The following is a 9,251-nucleotide window of genomic DNA, read 5'->3' on the forward strand; positions in this document are numbered from 1 at the left end:
TTCTTCCGTCTTTCCGGAGATGACAATATCGTCCAGATAATTATCTGCAGTAGGGACCGACGTGCAAACAGTTTGTAGACATTGCTGAAAAAATGCAGAAGCGGATGCACACCCGAATAGCAGTCGTTTGAATCGATACAAACCAAGATGCGTGTGGACCACCAAAACGCGCTGGGATTCTTCGTCCACCGGTATTTGCAAGTACGTATCTGCTAGTTCCAACTTCGAAAAATATTTACCCGGGCACAGTTTGTCAAACAGATCTTCAGTTGCAAGCACTAGTTGTGGATTCACTGTTGCCTTGAAGTCAACACAAAGTCTCAACTTTCCGGAAGGTTTTGGCAAAATTACTAAGGGTGATGCCCAGAGAGAAGCCTGCACATGTTCAATTACACCTTGTGATTCCAAATCGTGTAACGTTTTTGCGACCTCATCACGCAATGCGTGAGGAACATTGCGCGCTCTGAAAAATTTCGGTTGCGCGTTTACTTTCAGTTCCAAATGTGCTTTATAGTTCTTAGCGCAACCGAGGCCCGGTGCAAAAAGTCTGCAAATTCTTCACATAGACGAGAAACACTGTTTGAAGGCACCGTCTGGTTCACTGATAGGACCTGATTTACTATAGACAAGTTAAACAACTGAAATCGAAACCAAACAAGTTCACTGCAGAAGAAGAACGAAGGACGTAAAATGACAAGTTTTGTTTGTCCTTTGTATGTTGCAAGAAGGCTGCACTGTACTAACACAGGGATGTTTTGTCCTGAATAGCTAGTTAACATTTGCGGCACGCAACGGAGGTGTGCCCAGCAGTTTGTAAATGTCTTGATTGATCAGTGAAACTGCAGCTCCGGTATCGAGCTGGAATGGTAACATTTTGCCGGTAATGTCCAAGTCTACAAAAAGTTTATTGTCCTGCTGACGGCAAGAGCGACTGTCTCGTGCAACGTGAACTGACACTGGTACATAATCACTTGCGACTTGACGGGAGTTCCGGCGATGTCGACGCACACTATTTCTGGGACGAACACAGTCACTGTTAGAGAGAGTGGCACTGGGCGGAGTGGAATGAACTACATGAATTCCCATGGGCGAAGCTTCGAGAGCCCGAGTATCCATGGTTCGATTCCGATTCCGGCGCGAAGGAAAGGGCCTGGAACGGCTTTGAGCTTCCGATCTGAGCTTTTTCTGGCAAACACTCTGAACATGTCCTTTTTTATTACAATAAAAGCAAATAGCTTGGCGTGACGGGCAATTCTCACGCGAATGTTTAGTAGCACACCGCGGGCATGATTTGATCACTGCATTTGCTTGCCTGCGCGGCACACGTGGCTGAGAGCCTGGCGACAGCGGCGCGGCCGGGCGCGAGGGCTGTTTACTGCTCCGTGCAGCTCGCCCGGCGGGCCGGTTAACCTGACACACTGCTGGCGAAGTTTCTAATGATTCCTGAGCAAAGTCAAGTGTGTCCTGCCGATCCAATATGTCCATCACTTGTTGAAGGGAGGGATTTACTAGTTTCAAAATCTGTTCCCTTATACGAACATCACAAAAGTTCTGTGCAATTGCATCACGTACCATAGTATCTGAATAAGGGAGTCCACATTGACACTCAAAAGCACAATCCCTAGTAAGGCCGTGCAAGGTTGCAACCCACTCCCGATTAGTCTGACCTGTCGTACGTTTTGTACGAAAGAATGTATACCTTTTCGTAACGACATTGACTGATTGTTATGCATCTAATGCATGCAAAATTACTTCGTAGGACAGAGTTGCTACGTCGCGCCGGGGAAATAATTTGACTATCACACGGTTCGTGGTCACCCCTACTGACGATAACAAAAAAGGCTGCCGCTCGTTACCTTGAATTCTGTAGGCGGCGAGATGGAATCCAAATTGGCGTGACCACTCCGTCCAGCTTTCCAGTGCAGCATCAAAAGGTCGAAAAGTGGGTGAAACAGCGTGTTGTGGCTGCGTTAGCGGTGAAGCGGCTGCTGCCGCATCGTTTTGCATCGCACGTTAATCCTGGACGAGCTGTCCAAGGGCATCCAGTAAGGCCTGCGTCTGCTGATTCTGTAAGCGATAAAATTCGAACAGTATATCTGGAGATTGTGGTGAAGCCATTACACAAGTAAATCAGGGCAATTTAGATGAGAACACTTTTACTCTCGTCGCCAATGTTGTGGTTGGCAGGAGAGCCAACCCGTATAACTAAAGGAGGCCGAAATGAACGCGTTTTGGCTCACGCAGGCTGGCATGAGGTCTGGAACATGACAAGGGAATTAGAATTGAGAAAAACGGACGTAGCTGGTGGAATACTTTACTTTAATTCATTAATGGAGAACGTCGCTCTTTATGGTACATGATTCACAATATCAATAGTACGGATACTGGCGCCTTGCTAGGTCGTAGCAAATAACGTAGCTGAAGGCTATGCTACCTATCGTCTCGGCAAATGAGAGCGTAGAAGTCAGTGAACCATCGCTAGCAAAGTCGGCTGTACAACTGGGGCGAGTGCCAGGAAGTCTCTCTAGACCTGCCGTGTGGCGGCGCTCTGTCTGCAATCACTGATAGTGGCGACACGCGGGTCCGACGTATACTACCGGACCGCGGCCGATTTAAAGGCTACCACTTAGCAACTGTGGTGTCTGGCGGTGACACCACACTATGCTACTTAAAGAGACGCTGCCTGCAACTGCCACGTGCCTTGTGCCTACCCAAACAAGACTGGTGGGCACGTTTAGGCGCCACGTCCCGCCACATTCCCTCACGGTGCCTATCGTCTGATGCTGCACCACTTGTTTCAGCGATATGGCGCCTCTATGCCACAGACATGTAAACGGGCATCCGCTTTCTCGTTGTAATCCCAGCCAAGCACGTTGCTGATGCCCTACCTTCTACCCTCAGCTTGATCGCCGCCCGTTGTTCTCCTATTGTGGTTCATGGCTGCATCAAAATGTCGCTTCACCTGTTCACACCTACCCTTGGACCTTCCATGTAGCCAATGTGGATCGACCTGTGATTGGATAGGAATTTCTACACCATCGAAATTTCGCCAGACCTGCAGGCCGCCGTGCTCTGCCATGCGTCTGGCTCTACAGTTCTGTGCTGAGTTCAGCATGACTTCACTCCCCACTTCCATGGCTATGCTTTACACGTGTGTGTCCCTGGTCAAGCACATTACTATATGGCTCTTCACATGTCATACGTGCACTAACAAATCGTGGAACTTGACAGCCAGAGCAATGCCCTACACTCTCACATTGCCTCTACCTCTGCTGAATTGTAACACGCACAGTGTACCATACACTGCCTATCTGCAGACCTGCAATGAGGCAGTCCATCACATGCCTCTACAGCATTCTCTCACCAGTCTCCTCCTGTTTGAGCATTCCACCACCTGCTGTTGTCTTCTCAGTGCTACAGGTCAATCTTCAAGATACATCTGCATGCTCCACTCCTGCACTGTGTCTTCCATCGCAGACTGCAGCAGACGCCCTGCCAACACCGTCCCGGTTCACCAGGGTCAGTGATCCAATGTTGCCTGCGGATAGCTCCTTGACCCCTACTGCCGACCCTCCTACGTGAGTATGAGCCATCAGTAATGGCACTTGGGATTGGATTCGCACCACCGATGGACCACCAGTTCATTATAAGGCCAGGCACTAACGCTCTCAAACTTCTGGGTGAAAAGGAGATTGTTCAGGATCTGTTGGCTTTGGGTGTCCTCTGCCCCTCTGATAGCCACTGGTCTTCACCTGTACATCTTGTTCCCAAAAAGGAGAGCATGTGCGAAGACTAGAGGTCCGTTAATGCTCACACCATCCCACATATCTAGGACTTAACGCAATTACTCCAGGGTTCTAACTTTTTCTCCATTTTAGATTGTTCCAAAGGTTATCATCAGACCCTATGCAACCAACAGATACTTCAAAGACAGCTATCATCACACCCTTCGGCCTATTTGAACACTGTTTATTTATTTATTTATTATTTGTCCCGTAGATCAAATCAGTACAATGGCTTGTACAACTGATATGGGATAAGTCAATACAATATACAGTTTACAGGAGTCTAAAACAGTAAACAAGAACACAGAAGAATGATTATTTAACATTACCTACAAAATTATGTTACCTAAAGTTACAGCTCTACAGAGAACTGTTACATGATGTGACAAAATTGACTTAACAACATTCAGCTTTGATACATTATCATGCACTAAGACAATTTAGATCCAAATATTCCTGGATGGTATAAAAGCAGTCTTTTTTTAAAAGAGATTTCACTGTCTGTTTGAATTTATTTATTTCTTGGATTTCTTGTATAAAAGTTGGAAGATGATTATATAATTTTATTCCCATGCACTTGAACCATCACTGTACAGTTTTGTGGAGTGGGTAAGTATTCTTAGAGAGGTTTTTGATCTTGTGTCATAATCGTGATAATCCATATTTTTGCTAATTTTGTTGATACTTTTTTTGGCAAAGAATAATAATTCTAGTATGTATTGGCATGGGAGGGGGAAAATATGTAGTTTCTTAAATAATGGTTTACAAGTGTCTCTTTGTTTTCTGAACATAATTGTTCTGACTATCTTCTTCTGCAGTTTGAGTATCTTAATTGATTCAGAATTTTGGCCCCAGAAGATGATTCCGTAGTTAAGTACAGAGTGAAAGAGTGCATGGTACATTGTGGTTTGGGTACTTGTGTTAGTGACATTCCTTATTGATCTAATCATAAAGCATAATTTACTAAGTTTTGTGCTGGTAACGTCAATGTGCCTTTCCCATGTGAGCTTTTCAGTAATAGTGACTCCCAAAAATTTTATTTCATTTTCAAGTCTAACATTATTTTTTTCCAGTGATATAGTTGGTAGTAATGGATTTCTGTTTTCGGCTGTGTGGAAGGTTATTCCAGTTATCTTTTTTGCATTAAGCAGCAGCCTGGTACTTTGAAGCCATCGACTTATTTGATATGTGGTCCTATCTATATTAGATTGGAGAATTTGTTGGGGCGCTGATATGAGTATTGAGGTGTCATCAGCATACAAAAGGGTTTTTGCGTCTGGTAGGCTGTGAGGAAGGTCATTTATGTACATCTACATCTACATCTACATGACTACTCTGCAATTCACATTTAAGTGCTTGGCAGAGGGTTCATCGAACCACAATCATACTATCTCTCTACTATTCCACTCCCGAACAGCGAGCGGGAAAAACGAACACCTAAACCTTTCTGTTCGAGCTCTGATTTCTCTTATTTTATTTTGATGATCATTCCTACCTATGTAGGTTGGGCTCAACAAGATATTTTCGCATTCGGAAGAGAAAGTTGGTGACTGAAATTTCGTAAAAAGCTCTCGCCGCGACGAAAAACGTCTATGCTGTAATGACTTCCATCCCAACTCGTGTATCATATCTGCCACACTCTCTCCCCTATAACGCGATAATACAAAACGAGCTGCCCTTCTTTGCACCCTCTCGATTCAAATGGCTCTGAGCACTATGGGACTTATGGCCATCAGTCCCCTAGAACTTAGAACTACTTAAACCTAACTAACCTAAGGACATCACACACATCCATGCCCGAGGCAGGATTCGAACCTGCGACCATAGCAGTCCCGCACTTCCGGACTGAGCGCCTGAACCGCTAGACCACCGCGGCCGGCTATGTAACGTAAGAACAGCAAGGGGGCCAGAACGGAGCCTTGGGGAACGCCTTGCTTTATGGTATGTATGGAGGAATGTACAGTGCTAGCTGTACCTGAGAGCTTAGTTTCATTTAATTCGACATACTGCTGTGGATCTTCCAGATAGCTTTTAAACCAGTCATAGGCATTTCCTCTTATTCCATAGGAATGCATCTTTTGCAAAACTATACTATGATTAACCATGTCAAATGCCTTTGTTAGATTTAGGAAGATACCTATGGCTGGGAGTTTTTTGTCCACAAGCTCCTGTGCATGATCTAGAAATTCTTGTATTGCATCAGTTGTAGCTTTCTTACTTTGGAAGCCGAACTGAGCAGGTGACAGGATATTTTCTTTGTCTAGATAGGACATGATTCTTGTGGCCATTACATATTCAAATACTTTACTAAACGTTGAAAGCAGTGCAATGGGTCGATAATTACTGGGATCCTCTTTGCTTCCTTATTTGTGGACAGGTATAATTGTTGCAATTTTGAGCATACCAGGAAATGCACCATTCAGGAGTGAGAATATTATTATTTGGGCTAGGAGTTTACTGATAAAGTTACTGCAATTATGAAGGAGGAAGCATGAAATTTGACCTTGTCCAACAGATGATTTTTTTAAAATTTTGCTGTGAAGTGTCTTTTCTATTTCAGTTTCAGATGTAGGCCTTAAAAATAGAGTCTCAGAGCATAAGTTTGGTTCTAGTTGTAAGGGACAGCTATTTTTAAGATGGTTAGCCAGGTTTTCTACTGTTTCTGTAATGTAGTTATTGAATTCCTGTGCTGTTGCTTTCCCACTGGAGACTAATTTTCCATTTATTTTTAAGCTAATATCACTTTGTTGTTGTTTTCCTCTATTAGTATTCATATTAATAAGTTGCCACATGATTTTGCTCTTATTTGATGACAATTTGAGGTAGTTATCATTCTGTAGCTTTTCAGCTGCATTTACTACATTCCTTAATATCTTTTTAAATAGAGTAAAGTATGACTTAAATGCTTCACTACTGCCTTGTTTGGATTTGCTAATGTAAAAGTTCTCTTTTTCTTTGTGATGATCTAATGATTCATGAGGTGAGCCAGCTGGAGAGTTTCCTATCTTTGTTGATACTTTTTGTTTGCAAGGGAAAGTGGCAATTAAAATAATAACAGAAAATATCCAAGAATGCTTCATATTTGCTGTCTACTGTTTGAGCCTCATATACATTTTGCCCGTTTTCATTCTGTATATGAAATAGGAAAGTATGCACGTGGGTTTTATTGAAGTTTCTCCTCTGTACAGTGATTTTATTGTGTTCGTGACTGTTATTTTGCAACCAGACCTGCATAATTAATGCATTGTGGCCTGAAAATCCTAGTACAGTACAATTTATATTGCTTGCTACTTGATCCATACAAGTGATACTGTGATTGGTTATCCTGGTTGGAGTGTTAAACATTAGGTCTAGGTTGTAGTTGTTCATAAAATTTTTAATGCTTAGATGGCTAGAGGTTTCTGAGAGAAAATCTACATTATAGTCACTACATATTAGAACACTATATGATTTTCTTTTACTTAGATTTTCTATTACTGGTGCTAGATTTTTGTAGAAAGTCCCTATGTTACCAGAGGGTGACCTGTAAAGTGCTATTATATAAACATTTAGACCTGTAAGCTCTACACCTGACAGTTCTATATCTTTTTCGATACTATACGAATTGCAAATATCAAGAGGTGTAGCAGTAATGTTGTCTTTTACAAATATGCAACTACCTCCACCTTTGTAAGATGTTCTTGAGAAGTGACCTACGAGTTTAAAATTTGGTATCACAACACTTTCTATTTCAAAAGACCTCATGAAATGTTCATTAATACATAATATCTGTATATCTGACAGTACACTTGCACTTGATAACAAAATTTCTAATTCGTTAAGTTTGGTTTTAAGCCTTTGGATCAAGAATTTTTTTTGTTTTATTTTTTTACACATTGGTTAGGAGGTTCAGACTTTACCTTATTTACTACAATTTGCTGATGGAGTCCTTTGCAAGTTTTATGGTGTATCTTTAACTTGTTTGGTGATGCTAAGTTTTTTCTTTTTTCAGAGGGGGATAGAAAAAATCCTCCTTCTTGGGTATATTTCGCCTTGATCTTAAATTAACTCTTACAGGTGTAGCTGCTGCAGTCCTTCGTGGATCTTCCGATGTCTCCTCTTTCCTGCTTTCTTCATTCTTGTCGAATTTGCTTTCCTCGTTTTTGCCTGTAAGTCTTTCAGGAAGCTGATAGACAGATCTATTTCGTAATAGTCTTTCTTTAATTATTTCACTGATGTGATCGCACATAACACTTTCTCCGTCGTAATTAAGTTGCATTCCATGTTTGGTGTGTAGGTTTCGATGTAGTTTACTTACGTCCAGTACATCGCCCTTTGTGTATTCTGCACACAGTTTCTTAATTTTGATGTTTGTTTTCCTAATTTCTTTATTACCACACGATCTGTAAATTAGGTCGTGTCTATGAGGCACAGTGGCTACTATTGTGTTCCTAGATTTATTCACTTCTGGAAAGTTCTGTAGCGTTTTAATGCAGGCATCGGCTTCGTTTTTAGCTATGCCATTCGAACCCGCTATACATACTATAAAGTCATTATCCTGTATTGTGTTCATCTGAAGATCGGTGTCTACCACATGGTGTGTTCCCGCTCCAGGTTTCACTATGCTAGTCACTGCCGTTTCTCGATTTTTCTCTCGGACCATGCTTGATAGCTTTCTGTTTCATGCCTTATGGATTGAAAAATGCTGTGCAGTCGTGTCAGCAGTTCATTGATTCCATTTTGCTCCCTCTGCCATTTGCTTATGCTTACTCAGATGATATACTCATGTTTACCTTCTCAGCTGAAGAGCATCAAGTCCACATTGATGCAGTTCGTTCAGCCCTCACTGCCAATGGCATGGTGATGAACCATGATAAATCTCAACGCGTTCACATCAGTTACCTTCCTAGGGCATATTGTCTCTGCCGACGGCCTCTGACCGATGAGTTCTCAATTTCAAGGAAGTTATGGTAAATGTTTTTGCACTGCAAAATTATAATACCACTAACGTTTTTTGATTTCATTTTTTAGGGAAACATTCCACGTGGGAAAAATATATCTAAAAACAAAGATGATGTAACTTACCAAACGAAAGCGCTGGCATGTTGATATACGCACAAAGAAACACAAACATACACACAAAATTCAAGCTTTCGCAACCAACGGTTCGTACATCAGGAAACGGAGAAGGAGAGGGAAAGACGAAAGGATGTGGGTTTTAAGGGAGAGGGTAAGGAGTCATTCCAATCCCGGGAGCGGAAAGACTTACCTTAGGGGGGAAAAAGGACAGGTACACACTCGACACACACACTTATCCATCTGCACATACACAGACACAAGCAGACATTTGTAAAGGCAAAGAGTTTGGGTAGAGATGTCAGTCGAGGCGGAAGTACAGAGGCAAAGATGTTGTTGAATGATGGGTGACGTATGAGCGGCGGCAACCTGAAATTAGCGGAGGTTGAGGCCTGGTGGGTAACCTAAAAC

Source organism: Schistocerca gregaria, chromosome 9, assembly GCF_023897955.1.
Source record: "Schistocerca gregaria isolate iqSchGreg1 chromosome 9, iqSchGreg1.2, whole genome shotgun sequence".
In the NCBI taxonomy this organism is placed as follows: Eukaryota; Metazoa; Arthropoda; class Insecta; order Orthoptera; family Acrididae; genus Schistocerca; species Schistocerca gregaria.